The sequence below is a fragment of the Harpia harpyja genome, chromosome 5 (assembly GCF_026419915.1).
Source record: "Harpia harpyja isolate bHarHar1 chromosome 5, bHarHar1 primary haplotype, whole genome shotgun sequence".
NCBI lineage: Eukaryota > Metazoa > Chordata > Aves > Accipitriformes > Accipitridae > Harpia > Harpia harpyja.
Window position 1 is genome coordinate 46,689,373 of NC_068944.1, and position 18,203 is coordinate 46,707,575.

At 41.0% G+C, this 18,203-nt stretch overlaps 1 protein-coding gene across 3 annotated transcripts in view; it reads left to right on the top strand.

The window, feature by feature from the left end:
- The first annotated feature begins 939 nt into the window (after positions 1 to 939).
- The window catches only part of PKIA (cAMP-dependent protein kinase inhibitor alpha), a 46,136-nt gene continuing 28,872 nt past the window's right edge, over positions 940 to 18,203 (top strand). For 2 of the 3 annotated variants that reach the window (XM_052787609.1, XM_052787610.1), the window contains exon 1: positions 940 to 1,176. The gene's annotated coding sequence lies outside the window, so the exon portion shown is untranslated. The remainder of the gene's footprint in view (positions 1,177 to 18,203) is intronic. The other variant, XM_052787608.1, reaches the window with a different exon arrangement.

Below are 18,203 nucleotides of genomic sequence, written 5' to 3' on the forward strand. Positions count from 1 at the left end.
TTATCTATCAGAACCAGACTGCCTGGTGTTACTTATGCAGCAACATAGCCGTGCTTGTCCTGCACACGGGATGGGTTTGCGGGATTGTAAACTGTGACAGGAATCTAGCCTTCTTTATGAGCCTGCCAGTTACCCAGTATGTGCACTGCACTCTGTAACTAACAAAAATAGACATGCTGCCTACTGGTGGATCTTAAAAATATCAGGACGCCCTTGGTAAGGGAGAAGTGTGTCCTGGTGACCTTGAACACAGTCCCTTTCCTCTGCTCTCCCCTCCCCAGTACCGAGCAACAGCCACTGGCAAAGAAACTCCCCTCCACCCCAGAAAGAGCTGCATTTTTTTAGGGGCACAGGCTGCGGAGCGCTTGCGTGCCCTGAGGCCGGGAGGGGAGGGGGGAGAGCTGGGCGCCCACACACAGCCACGAGGATTACAGCGGATTTTCCTTCAAAACAGAGACACGCACGCACACACACACACACAGAGCTCTCCCGGAGGGAGGCTCTCCCTTGGCTCCGGCCTTGCAGCGCTGCGGGAGCCCGCCCTCCCCCGTTCCTCGCCGCTTAGCCCGGTACGACCGGGTTGGGCAGGGCGGCGAGGCCTGGGTGACGGACACGAGGGCGGCGGTGGGAGCGGGGAGCTGGCCGCCGGCCTTTGGGCGGGAGCACCGCGCTCCCCAGAGCCCGCTGAGGGGGACTCCCGAGAGGGGAAGGCTGGCGCGGGGCGGAACGGCCCATCCTGCAGCCGTGCCCAGGAGGGAGCCCCGGCCCGCAGCCGTGCCGTCCGGGAACCGTGCCGCCCCAGCCAGCCTCCGGGGCAGCGGGGTGCGTGTAGAGTCGCCGGAGTGCTGGCCCCTCGGGTGGGGGTGGAGCGCCAGGGCCCCGCGGGGCTCGGGCGGAGGGGCCGTCTCCCCCTCCGCGGCGGGAGCGGAGTGCGGCGGCCCGGGGAGGGGGCGGGGAGGATGACTTCATGCCGCCGGAGCGCCGTGAATTTAGAAGGAGCAGCAGCTGCCGCCGCCGCCGCCGGCGGGATGTGGGGGTGAAGTGACAGCGGGAGCTGCCGCCGGCTGAGGGAGGGGCAGCACCAGGCACCCCGCTCCACCGAGCCCAGGGGCTCCGGGCCTCCAGGAGCAGCCGCTGCGGGAGGGAGGAAGATGCGCTGAGCCGGTCGCTGGAAAGGTGAGCGGGGGTGTGTGCGGGGGCGGGCGGCGAGCGCTGTGGCGCTGCCCGGCTGGGGAGCCGCGACGCTGCCGCTGCGAGCCGCCCGCCTCGGCTCGCCCAGCTGCCGGGGCCGCTGCCTGCCCGCGGCGAGCGCGGGGAAGGCCGGGCTGGCGGCCCGGGAAGCAGGCGCCGTGCTGCGTGCGCGCAAGGCAGGGTCTGGAGCTGCGCTCAGGCGGGTAGCTCCCTTCTCCTTCCTTCTGTGGCTCCCTCCAAAAGCAGAAGGGCTGCTCTCTCAGAAGCGCCACAGCGTTGCGTTTTATCTTTTATGGCCGGGATGTGCGGTGGCTCGGTGCCAGCTCTCTGCTCAGCAGCCCGGGCTGCCTTCTTTACCCTTGCCCGAAGGGATTCGCTGGCGTGGAGGGGGCATTTTGTCGGTGGCGTAGCAGCGGACGGGCGCGAAAGCGGGAAGAACTGTGGAGCACTGCGACAGGTGCAGGACCGCGCTCCGGGTTTCCTTCCTCCTGCTCGCTCCGGTCCGATGTGGGTTCCTCAAGTGGCGGGGAGGACATCTTAGGGCAGAAGGGTTTCAGGGGAACAGAAGCAAAAAAGGAATGTCGTCTTATTTGCATTCCTGGATTTGGAAGTCGCTTCGCAGGAAACTAAAGGGAGAACCAGCCATTATGCCAAAATGGATTCTGTTGACTTTTTCGGGGACTTCTGTCTGTGGGTTTGGTTTTTTTTTTTCCTTTTTCCATTTTTGTCATCTAGCACAAGGTTTGAGACAAACTAAATAGCAGCTAAATTCAAATGCCTTTGTTTGCTAAATGGAAGAATTAGTGAGTTGCTCTTCCTTCGTATCACCTGTAGAAGTGGAAAAACAAGAGTACCTGCAGCATTGTAGCTTGGCCGCTGACGTTGCACACTGTTTGTGGTACGTACGCAGGTCTTAGCGCTAGGTGAATGGCCTTTTGGAATTGAGTAGGAGGGAAAAATCTGCCTGGGCTATGTCTCTGTCTGATACGCTGGTGATTTTTGGTTATGTTTTTCCTTTGTTCCGCTCTGAAAAAGGTTGCTCTAAAGCAGGCATGTCAATACAGGAGGCTAGGGTTGGTGTGCAGAGGCAGATCATTAGAATGAGCACTATCTGCTTGTAGTAATGGCTAATGGCTCTATGTGGTTTGGTTTGGAAGCAAAAACAATGCTTGTGCCTCTGGGAAGAAAAGGATAGGGTATTAATCTGTTCCTGCTGAAAAAAAGGAAGCAGGATATTGGAAGCTGAAGGTTATTTTATTCAATGTCTCTTTACTTGTACGTTCATCTTAAAGGGTCCTGTTATCCTATGTGTTCACAGAGCAGCTCACACAGTTGTGGGATGCCCAGTTGTGGTTGAAGCCTCTGGTCACGTGCTAGAGTGATAGAAGTAATACTTAGGGAGGTAACAGGCAGTTGATTGGCCTGTTGTCATTATTTCAGGGAATTAATTAAATACATGTCTTTGCCTCAGTACTGTTGCTGGGTACGCAGAAGGCAAACGATGGCTACAGGAAATGTGTATAGAAGACAGTTGAGGCTTCATAAGGCTGAAACAAAGAGTGACTGGTGAATTGCAGACAAATCATTGCTCTGGAACAGTCATTCAACTATGACCCAGTGTAAGCTTGTTGCTTTTAAGCACTCCATGGCACATCCAATGTATGCATTTCAAGCTAGAAAAAAATTCCCATTCCATCAAACCTGTATCTTTCGTTTACCAAACGTTTATTTTGTTCCTGTAAAACACTTGGGAGTCTGAGTTATGACATCTCTACTGTTTTTTCCTTTCTAAAATAGAGGATGGATGGCTGTCTCAGTGGTTGCAATATTGTAGTCATTTGCTGATTTCTCCTCTAATTGCCTCTGGCTGGAAGAAGAAACTATGTAGCTAATTTCAGATACTTCTCCTATTAGTCCACCCATTGTATATAAAGTCAATTTCTTCACTGAAGAGGGCATCAAGTAATGGTCTCCCATTCTGTTGTTGCAAATACAAAGTAGTATGAGTACTTGCTAATGCCGATGCAACATTAGCACAGTAAATTTAGCCATTTGTGCTTCCAGGCAAACCTAAATAATGTTTCAAAAGACTGTTAGCTAACATTTTTTAAAACAGTGTGGTGGCAGGGATGGAGTTCGTTGACCAAGAGCCGTACATTATCGTAGATGTGAATGTGCATCTGATTAGTTTGACTCTGAAAACTTGAATTGCTTTTGTTTTTATCTTATGTGTACTCCAAAGACAGATGGTGTAATCATGTAAAATGCAAGAGTGCATGTGCATGTGTCCACAGAAAAAAATGGGTATCTAATTATCAGTGTGAATTTAATTCAATGGTGTAACTCATGTAAATCCACTTCCTACAGACTTCTCTCCCAGAACTCCTCTTCCTCCTTCTGTTACAGTAACTTCCATACCTCTGCCAAGCAAAGAAAAGCATCTTTATTGTGGTTAATCTGGGGGCGACAGCCCCGCTGACTAGAAGAACAGCCTAGTTGGCCAGCTGGTTGATGCCAGACAGACTGGGTAGTAGCTGAGATTTAGCTGCCTTTTCCTCAGAGGGTCTGCTATTTTGAAACTCTTCATCTGGGTTAGTTCTGCAAATTTATAAGAGCTTAATTATCTTTGAGATTTCTAGGCCGCAGACAGCCTTTGAACCGGCAGGTTCATTTGACCAAATTTATGAGTAGGGGCCAGATGGGTCTGTTTGTGTAAGACTTGTTTCTGTAGGAGAACAAACTGGAAAACCCAGTAACCTTGAATGCACTTGAAGTTGCAGAGGTTTGATTTCACTTGTGGTCCTTTCCAAGAGCTGAAATGAAACAGTTCAGTTAATATATTTTCTATTATTATGAGCATGTTTAAAGCTGATGTTTCTAAGTGCTGTTTGAACTAGCTGAAATAACCACATTCCAGAGCAAGCATGTAATTTTTCAGTTATGTTGTCACTAGGCTTTGAGTTGGATTATTTTCCCCAAATTAAGAATTCCTTAAAGAAAGGCTTGAGCAGGGTGTGAGTGGACAGATATTATAAAGTGAATTTAAGACCATGTACTTTAGCATGTGCAAACAATCAAGAGTATTTTAACAGTAGTGATACCATTTTTTCTTCTGAAGAACAAATGTATTGACACTTTCCAAATGCATGCCCTTTATATGCAGTAGTTAACATTTCTAGGTGAGAAAAAATTTCCATCTGAGAAATAAATTCCAGGCATAGACTTAAACTTTGTCTCCTACTATGCAGATGGATTTCATGTTGGACTCTTTAATTATTGTCAATAGAAGATCTTTATGTGAGTGGCCAGTCAACTGCAAAGGTAGCAATTGTTAAGGAGAACTAAGAGTTTCATCCATTTATAATATATTAGTGGTGGGAACAAGACAGGCATTAATCATCTTTTTATCTTGAATTTGACCTAATCAAGTAAGTCAGCACTTCACAACCCGGATAATGAGCCCCTGAGTTTAATATCTGAAATATGGAGATAGAAGTGCAGAGTTCATGTATGCTTCTTGCAAAACCAAGCTGATTTAAGCCTCTCTCTTGAAGAGGACTGCATGTGACAGCAACACCAGCATGAATCCATTTATATGTATTAGTTTCATGATGCATTGAGGACTATTTTCAAGAAAGTCTTCATATTGTATGCTCTAACAAAATGACTCTCTTAAAACAACATTATAAAAGAAAGGATCTGATTGTACAAGAAGTGTGCACTTCCAGTATATATTCCTGTCTTTAAATATAAACATATCAGAGGAGAAAGTAACACAAAATGGACTCTCTCGTAGGAGAGTTGATGCAAATGTCCCAGCCAAATGCCAGATCAAATAATTTCATTTTTCTTCCTTTAATTCTTATGGTAGAACCAATAAGATATGATAGTGGTTTTTGTCCTCCCTAACATACCAAAGATACGCTGCATTTCTGAGCTGGTCGCATTTCTGCGGTGGTAAAATGATTCCAGGGTATCTCTGCCCTTCTTCTCTGGGTGAACCAAGTATAAAACATGAACTCTGCAGAAGAGCTGCAGTGGAAGAATTTCCATGTCAGCCAGGGTGTAGTTCTCTCTAGCAGAATGTGTTTTGTTTTCTAACCTTTATTCAAATTAATTTTAAAATTGGCTACACTGCTGTTCTTCAGCTTTATAGGACTCATGGGCAGCAATTTAACCTGCACTGTGTTCAGAAATACGTTAAAGCAACTGGCTGGTCTTTGCACAATTATGCATACCTTTATGCACTAATGTCTCAGTAATTTATCAGATGCAGTAGGCAAATAGGTCTAACTCCAACATACAATTTTAGTTGCTCTTAATTTGACTGCTTTTTTTGTCACATCTTTGTTCTAGCAACTGTTCCAAAAGACCCAAAGGTATATCAAAGTTATCTTGGCAGCTGTTAGCTAGCCTGTAAAATGTGCTGCAGCTTTAATGAGATCATATACATCTTAATATATCTATATAATTATATATATTATATAATATATATATTTGCTAACTATTCACTCATTTGCCTTCTACCTCCTACAGAATTTCCACTTACACATATGGTGAGTACATAACTGTGGTGAAACGATCTCACCACCTGTTGTTTTAAAATAGCACAGATACTTATTAATGGTCCTTCCATGATACTGTTTATAGTACATGTTAAACCTCACTTAAAATACTGTGGATCATATTGGTAAAGGATATTATTACTTCAGCAGCAGCCTTATTGGTTCCTGTTTAGCATCTCTACTTACTGACTGTTTGTAGGTAGGAGAGAGGTAAACTTCATAGGACAGTCAAAGCTATGATGCTTAATGAGAAAGCTGTCAGTGAATCTTGTACAAGGTGTTCTGTGAAAACGACCACTGCTATTTGGGTAGCTGATCAACCCAAAGAACTGTAAAAAGTGTGAGTGCATAGATTCTCTACACTCAGAAGTCTTGAGCACAGCTGATGTGAACTCCTTCAGGCCAAGGCTCAAAAGCAGAGTTTTCACACTTCAAAGCTAGGGAAAGTAAATAAAGCTGAACTTGAGTCTTGATCAAGAATGTCTCCTAATATATTTTTTTCGATGGAAAAGTCAGTTCTAAACTGAAAATTAGGTAAACAAATATTCCATTAATTCCCTGTTTTCTTTGTCCAATATAATGAGTCACTTGGATTCTCAACTTTGCTTTCAAAGAATTTCTAGAGTTCTGCTGAATATTTCTGGTCTGTAACTCTCTAGATTTGTCTTTACTTGGGTTTGGTTTTTTTTTTGTCTAATCTCATCAAAGTAGAAATTAAAAATTTATTTCTACTTTGAAATCATCTATCCACAAGTGGACCGAGAAAAATTCTTGATGTTAAATGGCAGTTCACTATCATTCTCACTTCACTGAGATGTAAATTTAAAAGGGCAATCAGGATAAACAGACTCTGCTGCTTTCAAACTTCCCAAGGTGCTTGCTTGAGGCACAGAAAGTTCTTGATGTCTGCATGTTGCCAGTGAATTCCAAGAAAACACTATTATACACTGCAAAATATATATAACAAAAAAAGGAATGAAAGACGTGTTGTATTTAAGTTTAGCAAATGCTCTTAAGAACTATTAGGGTAAGTGTCTTTTTTGTTTGTTTTGTGATTTTTTTTTTTTTAAATGAAATACATATGGAGACTTTTTTTTTTCCTGTGGTGCATGACAGATGGCATTGGTTGGGTTTAGAATAGCTAGTAAATTAAATAATAGTTGTGCATGCTAGAACGGTGACTGTCAGATGCCTGTTCAAACTGTATAGGATGGACAAAACCCTCTTCTTACTAGAAAAGCTGTGTGGCATATCATTATAGATGTAGCCTGTAAGAATATAAATCTGCTATTAAAATAAGACCACTGGCAAAATTCCAGTAAAGGATGCTTAGAGAAGTAATGCATAAATTAAATGGAGTAATCATCTTTTGATACAGTCTCCCAGTGTTTGGTGCCCAGCATTGATTAGGAGTTCCATGAGCATAAAGTAATGTTTGCACTATTACGTTTAATTGCAGAGGGTATCGTGTCCTCACTATATGTGTTTGGTTGATCTGATTTAGATTCTCAGCCTCTACAGTATCTTTGGCAGTTATATGATTCAGTGCATGTAGAGCGTTAAGGAAGTAAGTATCTTTGTTTTGCCTCAAAATTTGTTGCCTAATGATTTAGTTGGGGCCCCTTTTAATTGTCATGATGTGAAAAATGTTAAACAATTGTTTCCTTTTCAGTTTCTCATTAAATCAGTCATGACTTCGCACATCTATCACATTCTCTTTTTCCTCAAGAACAGTCATTTTGGTCTATTTACTCTTTCTGTATATAGAGATTCTATTCCATATCTGATTCATTCTTTGTCACATTTTTATATACTTGCTGCAAATATATTTCTGATGTGCAATGGTCAGAACTTAGGAACTCTGTTTAGTAGCATGATAATTTCTATTTCTGTTCCATTCCTTTCCCATTTTTTTTTTTACTGAGCATATTTTTTCCAGTTACTAATTACATGTTTCATTTGGGCTGATCTCTTGTGTCCCTGTTAGGTTCATTTTCATTGTAGGCTCAGTACAACAATATGTTTGTATGCCTGGAAGGAACTGGTGCCATTAGCAGGAGACATAAAAGTTGATAGCTGGATATCAAAAATGTGTATTTTAAATGTAAGAAAGAGCAAACTGTAGTGTGTAGCCTTATAGAGCAAGGGAGATTCAGTCATAAACCCTTTGTTTTGTGTTACTCTTGCTTTAAAATAGTGGGATGATGGCAGCTTAACTGATTTGGGCTAATGTTTGTGAGCTCAGACATGGCAAGCAGAAAATAAAAAAGAATAGGATTTCTTAATGCATGTAAGAATTGGAGCATGTGAAAAAATTTCAGACTCTAAGAGGCAGGCATAATGTGAAACACTTTATTTAAAAAAAAAAAAAAAACCCAACCTAAAAATAGACTGCTGCATTTTAAGTAATTGTTATTTGTAAGGTCTCATGGAGTCAAAGCGTGATAAGAGATGTGAATGGAGTATGCATGAATATAGAAGCTGCATGACTTGAAAAAGAGACATAGCTTATCAAAATTGATTACGGCATGCCTTAAAAGCCTAAGGAAACCACAGCTTTTTGTCAGTCAAGTAAGCCCATTTTATCATACTTTTTTTTATATACAGGCGACTAATGTTTACATTCAGTTCTTAGACAAACACCAAAGCCTTTTCCAAGCAGAATATTTATCCTGAATAGGGAGTCCTTTAAGTTATTCTGAATAGCTAGAGGTCTTGTTGAACACCTCCCCCCCCGCCCCCCCCCCCCGTGTTTATTTGCCTGCAGGGGGTTCAGATGTTAATCTGTTGAATGACAGCTATAATATTATAAGGTAGTAAAGAATTGTATAATGCCAGTGTCATTTGCTCTGAGCGACAATGTGCAAAAATAATGCCACCACTGCTACGTGTCCTTTTAGAGTGTAATTTTTGTATCTATGCCTAATGTGGTACTACTAGGGCCTGACAGGGAAATGGCTATATTCTCTTGAATTTTACAAAAGCAAAACCACTGATAAATGGTGAAACACATGTGCAAAGCCTTCACTCATCCCCAATGCATGCACAGAGCATCTCCAGAACAAATAAAGTTTGAATGGGTATTTATAGAAGATGAACATGATAGCTGTGCACCCAGAGGAACATAGATACTGTATAAGAAACTTAAGCATGTAACATCACTTCTTCACTGATGCTTGAGTATTCATTATATGTTCATGTAACAATAGGCTTTTAATATATAGAATGCTAATAATGGGGAATGTTTTCATTAGCACATAAGCAAGTGCATGGAAATATTTTGCATGGTATGATGCATTAGCTAATTGTCACTCTAGAAGAAGACAGTTCTCAATTGTACACTCTGCACATTTATGCAATTGCTGTACTGACCAAAGAGCAAGAGGAAGCATTTCTGTTATTCTCTTTTTCTCAGATACTGGGGAAATATATTATTTATGTAGGACCTTTCATCATGGAAGACCTCAAAACACTTTGCAGCACTTCCATTTTCATTGACATCATTTGCAAGTAAGGGCTGAAAGCTGTTACTTAAACATTGTTTTCCCACTGTGGTATAGCTGATAAGACTGCGGATCAGGGAGTTATTTATGCTAATCTCCAGAAAAAGGTACTGATTTCTGATGACTGCTGCAGCATGCTGAACCATGCTATTTCCTTCCAAGCAGAAAATTCTCTTTCCTATCACTTTTGTGCCTCATAGAAGCAATTTTTGAAGGTCATTCATCCGTTACAGACTGCGGTTCTGCTTCTTAAGCAGCGTTTCTAGTCGGACAACACACTATGCAAATGTTTTTTGTGTAAGTTTACTAGATTCTCCAAGTCCACTCTTTGTTAACATTTCTGTTCTTCCATCTCCTCTAGCCTTCTTGGTCTGTCTAAGCCAGGCACTGGTACTCATTTTGCAAGTATATTTTTTTACTGATTTTTGTCAGTAAGTAAAATTTTTCAGTATATAGTTGGGTCTCTATTGGTAGCACGGTATTTTATTGTCGTGGTTTAACCTCAGCCAGCAACTAAGCACCATGCAGCTGCTCACTCACTTCCCCCCCACCCAGTGGGATGGGGGAGAGAATCAGAAGGAAAAAGGGTAAACTCGTGGGTTGAGGTAAGAACAGTTTAACAGAACAGAAAGGAAGAAACTAATAATGATAATAATAACAATAATAAAATGACAATAATAATAAAAGGATTGGAATATACAAAACAAGTGATGTACAATGCAATTGCTCACCGCTCACCGACCGATGCCCAGTTAGTGCCCGAGCAGCAATCCACCCCCACAGCCAACTCCCCCCAGTTTATATACTGGGCATGATGTCACATGGCATGGAATACCCTTTTGGCCAGTTTGGGTCAGCTGCCCTGGCTGTGTCCCCTCCCAACTCCTTGTGCCCCTCCAGCCTTCTTGCTGGCTGGGCATCAGAAGCTGAAAAATCCTTGACTTAGTATAAACACTACTTAGCAACCACTGAAAACATCAGTGTGTTATCCACATTCTTCTCATACTGAATCCAAAACATAACACTATGCCAGCTACTAGGAAGAAAATTAACTCTATCCCAGCTGAGATCAGGACATTTATAAATATGTTTATACATTTATTTGGAGACTAAGAGTGCATACCTTAAACAAATGCATATGATTTCTTAAGCAAACTACAAGGCAGAATTCTAGAAAAAAGAAAATTTTAGCATTGTTCTGGGGTCAGCATCCAAGTGACTGCCTATCTTCTTGTGGTGGTATGTTGCATTAATTTCCTACCACAGTGGGAGGAAAAAGTGCCAAAAACATTGCAAGTTTCCCCTGCTTTCCAGGCTGTGTGATCTGAGCCAATTACTGAATGTCGTGTGTTCTTTGAGCCTCAGGCAGCACCTGAGCACCTCGTTTTGGTGTCCAGGCATGCTTTTGGCAAGCTCTTCTGTACAGCTCCTGAGAGGAGCAGTTGCTGGTGTTTCTGTGCTTAGTAGTGATTCATTACACTCTCCTCTCAGGGCTGGTCTTCAGCATGTCCTTTTGTAATTCTTTCCTTGTATGAATTTTGGTGACAAGTATGGGGGTTTTGAGGGGTTTTGTTTGTATCGGCAGGATCAGAGTTGCAATCTTTGCTTTAAGTTAAACAGTGTCTGTGAATACTGCTGGGCACTAGAACAGTTTCATATATGAGTGTTAAACTGTTGCCAAGTATTTTGGTACATTTTTGGCTTGTGTCAACTTGTTCTTCTGAACAAGTCTAAAACTTGGTCTGGGAATTGGTGTGGGTTACCTGCCATTTCCCATTAGGTAATGTGAATGTTGTTTAGAAAATAAATTCTCTTGTTAGAAGCCTTATAGTTTACCTGACTTTCCCTTGATGTGGTTGCTGTTGAGGCAGACCAGATTTTCAGCCAATTTGTCTGGCTTTTCTCTGTTCAAACTGATTAAAAGAGTGGAAGCTTTCTATGCATCCTGCAAGATCTGTCTTTCAACTGATGTTCCTTCTGTGACACTCTTCTTGAACACTTACTTGCTTCATATCTGCCGATAGTTCTGTTGAAGAACTTCAACTTCCCATCCCCCTTTCTGAAGTGTTCCTGTTCTGCTCAGAGAGCAGTAATTCCAGTGAAGTGTTCTAATTTATCTCTATTCTCTGAGCACATTTGAAGGCCTTGTCAGGGAAGGCAGATATACAGAAATAATTTGGAGTACGATGGCTTTCATATTAACATTGTAGAGGCTTTCAATAGTTTTACTCTCTTCATGTGTTTATTCTGTGTTAAGGTGTGATGTGAAAATCCAAGAGAAGTTATAGTTTAGCATCTCAATTTTGTTGATTCTCCCTATGTAGTGGTAATTTATGTAAGTAATTAACATTCTGATAACAGTGGCCAAAATACTAGGCTTTTATTTTCACCAAGGGTTGTCTCTCTTAAGAGATTCTTGTGTAAGGACATAGATGTGAACAAGTTGGAAAGGATAACATAAATAGGAGTTAACTGTCACCAGAAGAATGGGAGGGTGAATCTAGTGAGGGTCTTTCTGGATAAGTCAATTATAGAACTTAAAACTTATTATTTGTATATGCATACTAATGTTGATGTGTCAGTTTTTTGTCCTGTGAGTAAGTTTTTCCCTCCTCATCCATACAAAGTGCCTTCTCTGTGGAACTAATGAGTGCGAGACCAATATGAGGGAAGAAGTCATTCCTTTTATAAAGATTAGTAATAGCAAAATTTGATTAACCAAAAGTAAAGGTAGCTGTGATCTCTACCCTGAACTTTTCCTATCCTTTTTCTTTTCTGCCTGTATATGTATTTGGGTGGTAGTCAGGTGCTTCTGTTTTATAGTTTGGGCATAAAGACTTCTTATAAACTGAGGAACAAAGGCTTCTGTGTTGGGTTTTTTGTTTTGCTTTTCTTTTAGGTTCCTACTTTTCTCTCCAACGAGCCAGCTCATTTAAAGCTAAAATCTTACACTTGGCATGGAGGCTGTTTATATTCAATCCAGCTGATGTATCACTAAATGAAAAAGTATTCAGGGAAGCATGAAAAGATTCTGTAGGATTAAATAGCAAAGCATACAGGTTTATTCCATGCAGGAGCAGCCTTTGAAAGCTAAAAGCAAGCTAAAGAAAGAGGCATTAATTGTGGGAAGTTAACATGTAAAATGGGGATCAGAAGAGAAGATTCTTAAAATCCTTTCAGCTACTGAAAGCATTGAATCGGAGGTCATCAGTTTACAAACAATCAAGTATAAAGAGAGATAGAAAAGAAGCCTATTAAGGCTAAAGAAAAATTGTTGAAGTGGCTGTTATGTACCTCCCCATAATCAGTTGTCTGTGAAAAGGGTCTCTCCTCTCCTACCCTTGAGTGTGGTTTTAGACATATTTGACCAGAATTGTTGGTTATTTAAGGTGGCATGGATGACATCTGAGAGTGAGACAGACATGAAGTCAGTATCCATGTGCTTCTATAAATAAGGAAGATTGCAAGCAAGGCCTTGCTGAATGCTGGCTTGTCTGTTAACTGAAAGGGCTAAATATTCACAAGTTTAATTCAAGTCGTCTTCCTTCAAGTGCTTTATTGTTCAAAACCTAACCAAAGCAGAACATAGGTCGCTTTATCTTTATGTCTCTCCTTCCCTATTTACTGACTGCTTCAAGAGCTTCACCTAGAACTTAAGGAAAACACATTCTGGCTTTTGTAGTCATTTGCTTGGTTTCACCTGGGAAATCTGCACACAACTATATCTGACAATAACCTGTTGTTCCTGAAGGATCCTTTGTCATCCTCTGAAAATCCTTTTGTCTCTGAACACAAGAGGAATAAACCAAGACTGGAATAAGCTCTAAAATGCCAAGCTGAGTGCCTCACCATCTGCACTTGGATCATACACAGCACACCTACTTGGACTGTGCACAAGTACATGTCCTTTCCATGGAAACTGGAATGGTGATGCAGAGAATGGGAATGCCTAGGTCTCATCCTGACATTTAATCATGACAAGTCTGCAAAGCACTCATGAAACATGCAACTTGAACGTAACCAGGATCTCTTTTTTGGTCTCACTGACTGGCATGTTTTGCTGCTTTTTCTACAGGCAAGCATTTTGGGGAGCTGCTTCGCATCTCAAAATGACAGAAGCTACTCTACTACCTGCACTGAGCAATACTCTAGCCCTTTTATTTGCTGGAGCAGCTCCAGCAGGATCTATCAGACAATATGCCTTAGCCCTAGCCTTCTGCTGAAAATACCTGTTTTTGCAAGTAATTTCTATTTTCACAATTGCTTGGAAGAGGATGTGCTTGGTGTTTTTTCATCTATCTGAAGCAGAAGGAAAAGTACATACTTACACATATGAAGCTTGTCTCAACATGCAAATTTTTTGCCAGGTGCTGTGAGGGAGCTAAAATGGCTTTACTTCAAATAACCCAATTCAGAAAGAAAGTAGTGTACCAGCTTGTCATTTGTAGTCTTCACCATTTGAAGTACCTTTCTGACAAGATATTTCACATAACAACAGAAATAATTTTGACTCCTTCCTCAAGCTTCTTTGGAGAAGACATAGGCAAGAAAGAATTTTTATCTCCAAGGGAGATTTTTCTACAAGCCTTTGATGAAGTCCATTTATTTCTGTAGCCCTTCTATGGCATCCTTATCTTCTAATGACATCTGTGACACATCTGCTAGTCTGTTTCTGTTGCTATGCTTACATAAGCTACTAAAAAGGGTGGAGTTTGTTCCACATTGTTGGGTACAACTTGCTCAAAAAAAACCCCAACAGTGCCACCCAAATTTAAAGTAAACTGTTCACCATTCCTTCTTCCATGCTCCTGTACTCTTCACTGAATATTTTGGAATAGCAAGGAAATTACAGGAGTCAAAAGAAAGCTAATATAATATATTTTATAAAAAAGGATAAATATAATAACTTAGTTACCAAGGTCTATTGATCTGATATGAATCCCGGGCAAAACAGTAGAAAAAACAATATACTTTTCACTTATAGCTTTGAAGGACAGCTTTATAATGAATGCAAATCACTGATGGTTAATGAAAAAAAGATCCTGTCAAAGAGACCCTGACGTGCTGGCTTTATACATTTTGGAGGTTATAAGTTTGTCTAAAGGAAATCGGCTTAATAGTGTATTTTACTCAGTGAAAACTGAAGTTAATGCTATTTGATGTCTGCCAACTCAAACACCTCTTGTATGTTACCTGCCACGTTTGCTAGTTAGTTCTAGATGCCAGGCAACACGGTGGTAGAGAGTTACAGCAGAACATATGATGTGTTAAGTTCATACCTATGTCTTACCCACTGGAACTTCTTTGTACCTGTCACATAGGTGTGATGAATGTCTTCCCAACAAGTTCATGGTGGTGTTCAGATCAGTACCGGCCCAGACTGTAAGCAGCTGCTTCTAGATTCACTGTGAAAAGGTTTCTAAAAGATGGAGTAGTTACAAAAGTCTTACCTGCTCAGAAAATACAGATATGTATCTCTCTGATGATGAGTATCTGGTTTTCCCTTTCTTGCTCAGTCTCTGCAATGGTTTGCAGTATTTGTGGGTGTTCTCTTACCTTTCTCTCTCCTCCCTGACCTCCCCTGACACCAAGAAAGAAAAGCAAGGGGGAAACTTTTCCTACAGTAGAAAGTGGAAACAGAATTCAGAAGTGCTCTAAAGAACTGTGAATATCTGGAGAGCTACGTGATTTCATACAGCTTCCATATTTTACCAATGGAAAAATTTGTTTTCCTGTTGATAACTTAGCTTGACACACAAACTTTCAATCTTTCTCTTAAAATAAAACTGTGAAACCAAAGAAATACAAATTAAGTTTACTTGTTCAAAAGTGTCTGTAGTCAGAATGTTGTTTAAATATAGCACATTTGTCAACAATACTGTAAAATACCTCTTCATAAGGCTCACTAAGCATGTTTGTTAGATGAATTCAAAGACAGCACAAAGAGGATTAAGAGTTCTCCCAGGCCATCTTAAAGACCTGTATGACTATTGCTTTTTTGGCTGTTCATATGTAATGCATCTGTCTTCATGTTCATTGCAAACTTACCTATTAAATCTTCCAAAATGATCATTTTTTTGCTGGAAATCTGTGAAACTGTTGAAATGCTGAAACTGTGCATTTCTGTTTCTTTCCATATGACTCATCACTTTGCCTCATTTAAATGTTTTACACCTCATTAATTCCTTGTGATTACATTGTGCGTCTTGGTTCTTTCTACTTTGTTTGTACTGGACGATATGAACTTTGTTTTATTTGGTTTTGGGTTTTGGTTTGTTTTGTTGGTTTTTTTTTTTTTTATCTTTCATTTTGAACTTCGGTACAGTCTGTTCTGTTACAGCTCCTTGTTCCATCTACAACAGGGTAAGATTCTTCCAGACATCAGCATGTTGCCTAAAAATCAAGAGGGGGGCTTAATGTCACATTATCTTCCCTACTTCTCTTGTAGTAGATATAATGAAGACTTGACTGCTGTGAAAACAGAAGACTGCCAGCTGTGCCATATGCATGTTATCTATTAGCATGAAGAGAACCTCTTGTATAAGTTGCAGTCAGAGGATGCTGACTGGGTCTTTCAAATTAATTATTGAAAATGGCATGAGAAACACAAGATGAAGAAATGCAAAAAAAGGTCACCAATTATAATGAGTAAGATCTTTTGAGGAGTCTCTGAGAAGCAGCTTTTAAAGGTATAAAACAACAACAACACAACAAAAAAATCCCTAATTTATAAACTACTTGTTTTTCAGTGCTGTAGCCAGAACTCCATATGAGTTGCCTTTGTAGAATCCTTTGTCTTCAGCCTCTAGCAGTTCCAGCTTGCTCTGTTCTTGTACCCCTCCCCTTTCTTTTTGTTTTCTCTCAAAGGACAGATGTGAAGGTCAGCTCTGTGCTCTGGACCATATGTCTGAGTGATTGCTTCATACTATACATCTATTGCTTTTTTTCCTAGCTTCTTTTACAAATTCATAGTTTAAAAACAAACTCACTCAAAGGCTTTAAAAGTTCATAATTGCAATATACTAATGAGGAAACCTCACTGCAAAAATGCATTATGGTGTAGTTTTTTCCAGATGCTGCTAACAGATGGAATTTCTTACTATTTTTTTACTTTACTACTTCAAAAATTGATTTTAAGATAAGATCTTATTTCAATGCCTGCTGACCCTGTGTATTCCTATCTTTTGTGTGCCGGTTTATAATGGAGATCATTGTTCTGCCTCCTGTAGTATGCTGCCCAGCTTGTAGATAAGATGTACATGTAAGACTTTATTAGATAGAGTAAGTATATGTGTTAGTAGCAAAATACATAGCACTGTTTCTCTTTCAGCTATCATCAAGCTCAAGGCCAAAGAATGTGTGTTCTTGCAAATGTAGGAGTTAATATGCAAATCTTCATCTTCTCTTGAGAAATTAAATATTTTTGACTGTGTAGGTAGAATCTGATGAGAATTCAACCAGTGAAAATTCTCCAGTAAAGTTAATTAAAGCTGGTATCCTGAGAACGCTTTGCATTAATTTTGTATCACATTATACTTCTACTTTCTGCAACCTTAATTAATCAAATCTTAATGGTTACTCAATCTGTAGCACTGTTTTGGGCTTAAAAAATAGCAAGGGGCTTGTTCCTAATTGAATATTGGTATCTGGGGAGTGGAGGAGTAGATATGGTCCACTTTTCCAAAGGGGAAATAGACTCTGAAGTCTGAGCAGGGGGAAGAGAAGGAGGTAAAGGGCGGCTTGTCCTTCAGGACAAGAAATGGCAGCAGAAGGCAGACAGCAAAGTAATTAACAGGTCTTTCTCCAGAAGAGAAGGTGGCTTTCACTATGCCTAATTACACAGTCTGTAATTTAAAACATGCTGTCATGGTTTAACCCCAGCCAGCAACTAAACACCACGCAGCCGCTCACTCACTCCCCCCCACCCAGTGGGATGGGGGAGAAAATCGGGAAAAACAGAAGTAAAACTTGTGGGTTGAGATAAGAACGGTTTAATAGAATATAAATAGAAGAAACTAATAATAATAATGATAACACTAATAAAGTGACAGCAGTAATAATGAAAGGATTGGAATGTACAAATGATGCACACTGCAATTGCTCACCACCCGCCGACCGACACCCAGCCAGTCCCCCGAGCCGGCGAATCCCTGCCCCCACTTCCCAGTTCCTATACTAGATGGGATGTCACATGGTATGGAATACACCATTGGCCAGTTTGGGTCAGGTGCCCTGGCTGTGTCCTGTGCCAACTTCTTGTGCCCCTCCAGCTTTCTCGCTGGCTGGGCATGAGAAGCTGAAAAATCCTTGACTTTAGTCTAAACACTACTGAGCAACAACTGAAAACATCAGTGTTATCAACATTCTTCGCATACTGAACTCAAAACATAGCACTGTACCAGCTACTAGGAAGACAGTTAACTCTATCCCAGCTGAAACCAGGACATGTGCTGTCTTGATCTCACAGTTGGATCTTTCGGTGCCTGGTTCATGCAGGCAGTCTGCTTAAGTTTTAGGCCTGTGAGCAGCTATCTAGGTAGTCCTTGCCTGAGACCACAAGCTGAAAGGACAGATTGCCTTGTGAAGAGTTAAAACTCTCATCCTTTGTGGATTAGTGTTGTAGATTAATCCTTTATAGATTAATCGCTTTGGCCTGTAATGTCAACGTTTTGAATTGTACCAGGATACGAAGGAGTATCAACTTTAGTCTAAACCTGTGCTGTTATCCTCCAGCAAGTAGAGAGCTAAAATCTGATTTTATAAACTCTGTGCATGTGTGATTAAAAGGAAAACATCTAGTTACTTGTATTTAATATATCAGTTACAAGCAAGTCTAGAGTAGGCCAAACTAATGTCAGGTAATCATCTTGTCAGGACTCAGTTGTGTGTGTAAGTTGAGGGCTGTATTTCACCTATGACATGGTGATAGCGACAACTTTTAAAA